This window comes from Numida meleagris, chromosome 1 (genome assembly GCF_002078875.1).
Source record: "Numida meleagris isolate 19003 breed g44 Domestic line chromosome 1, NumMel1.0, whole genome shotgun sequence".
Taxonomy (NCBI): domain Eukaryota; kingdom Metazoa; phylum Chordata; class Aves; order Galliformes; family Numididae; genus Numida; species Numida meleagris.
The window spans coordinates 137,814,932-137,817,549 of record NC_034409.1 but is presented as its reverse complement, the minus strand read 5'-3'; positions in this window follow the sequence as shown (position 1 = coordinate 137,817,549).

The window sequence follows — 2,618 nt, the reverse complement described above, 5'->3', positions numbered from 1 at the left end:
TATCTACCTCAGCATTAGCTACTTGTCTTAAACGGATAAGTAAAAATGACCCTGAGTTTCTGAAAACTTTTTTTTTTTTTTTTTTTTTTTTTTTTTGACGGGGCGGTTTGGGACAAAATTGGCATAAGACTCAGAGGCCTCAGTCCGCTCCGGAGCGCCCCTGCCCCGCAGCCACCCTCCGCCCAGCCCCCGTTGCTCGCTGTGACGCTGCCGCTGCCCTCCCCCTACCGCCACTCGCCGTGCCGCGGCCGCCCTCCGCCCCGCCCCCTCCGCTTGCCGCTCTCATGTAATTTAGTTAAAGACGAGGATGGAGCGGAGCCGGAGATCTTTTTGATCCTTGTCCAGTAGATCCGGAGGACGAACCAGACTTTTTCCCTCCTGACAACAATTTGAAGGGGATGGGAAGGAAAAATGTTGTCTCTTTGACAGCGTACTACAGTGCTTTAGAGCAATGCAGAAAAGAAGCAATATCACGGGGTGATGCTGATACGCTGTAAGCCTTTCCTGTGATGTGTTGTGCAAATCAGCCCCCCCCGGTGGGAATGCGTGCCTTATGAGGTAGTGAAGGAGTGAAGGACCTCGGTGAAAGATGATGGAATTCAGTCTGCCTTTACATGTCATCTTTTGGTTGCAATCGGTGTACAATCTGTCAGCTTACAAACAGCTGAAGAAAAGGTGCAACTCAGCTCTCCGTGGGAATATTTATGATAGAAAATCTCATACCATTCAGCTGCAAATCCTCAAAGTAGTGCCTCATGTGCAGACATTAAATGATCTGCAAAAATTATCAGGAACCATCAACTGGTTGTGACCGCTTTGGGGTATTACTACTCAAGAGCTGCACCCTCTATTCCAATTACTCAAAGGAGACCCAGATCTAACCTCTAAAAGACAACACCAAAAGCACTACAATGCTTAGACCCTGTAATAACATCTTTGCCGCATCAATACAGCCATCGTGTTTATCACTTCCAGTATCTCTTATAATAATATCAGATTCTTGTCAACCATAGAGCTTGTTATGTCAGTGGCGTACCTCAAGAAAAGATCCTCTCATCATCCTCAAATGGAAAATCTTACCACATACATTTTCAAAAACCATTACATCACGACTGGAGATGTTTGCTGTGCTAACACAGCAAGGTCAGCATTGCCTACAAATCTTACCAGCTTTTGATCCTGATTGCACCTACATACCTGCTACTAAAAAAAAGATTTAGATTGGATGCTTGCTCATTCACTTGCTTTACAAACTACTATGGCTGACTGCACTGGACAAATCTCCACTCATCCCCCCAAACATCAGTTACTGCATAATTTGAGTGATCTGTCCCTTACTACAAATGTTTTACTTTCGCATGTTCCAATACCTAATGCTGTTACTGTATTTATTGGTGGCTCTGGCAAGACACACTGAGCAGTGGTTCTCTGGTGTGTGACTGTACACGATGGCTACAAGATGTGCATATTGTTGGCAGGTCACCTCAAGTTGTAGAGCTTACTGCAGTAGCTCAAGCTTTTCATATTTTTGCAGAACAAAAGCTTAATATAATAACTGACTCTTTGTATGTTACAGGTGTCATTCAGTGGATTGAAGGATCTTTTCTTAAGGAAGTTAACAACGCTACCTTGTTTGCACAGCTCAAACAAGTTTTGCATTATGTCTCTCACCGTACTTTTCTGTTTTTTATTATGCATATTTGATCACACACTACGTTGCCTGGTCCTTTAACTGAGGGCAACCATAAGGCTAATCAAGCCACAGTCACCTCTGCTACCCCTCAATTATTTCAACAAGTGTGACTGTCCCATCAATTTTTCCATCAGAATAGGAGAGCCTTACAAAAACAATTCCATCTGACAGTGGATCAAGCCCATAACATTATTCTAATGTGCCCAGACTGCCAGGCAAGTGTCCCTTTGCCTCAAATAGGGACAAATCCCTGTGGCACAGCACCTCTTCAACCCTGGCAAACAGATGTCACTCATGTTGGTGAATTTGGCTGTCTAAAATATGTGCCTGTATCAACAGATACTTATTCTTCTCTGATTGCCACAGCACATACAGGCAAACGCAGTCGTGATGCCCATAAACATTGGTTATCTGCTTACGCTGCCATGGGGATCTCACATCCTATAAAAACAGATAATGGACCTGCATATACTTCTAAAATCACTCAAACTTTCCTCCAAGAATGGGGGGTTAGACATGTTACAGGCATTCCTCATTCTCCCACTGGACAAGCTATCATTGAATGAGTTCATCCAACATCGAAATATACTCTTTAAAAACAAAGAAGGGGAATACAGGAGACACACCACAAGAAAGATTATGTAAGGCTTTGCTTGTGCTAAATTTTTTGAATTGTGATCATACAGACACAGCTCAAGCAGACTGCCATTTTGGGGCCTCCCCAACGCTCAAGGAACAGCCAATGGTTACCGTTCGGAATATGGCCACAGGGCATTGGGAAGGTCCCTTACCACTGATAACTTGGGTCATGGATATGCTTGTGTTCCCACAGGGACTGGCCCTAGGTGTGTTCCAGTGTGATACATTCGGCCTCATCTCAAGGCAGAAAATAGCATCCAGCCCTCATAATGACTGGGATTGTGTG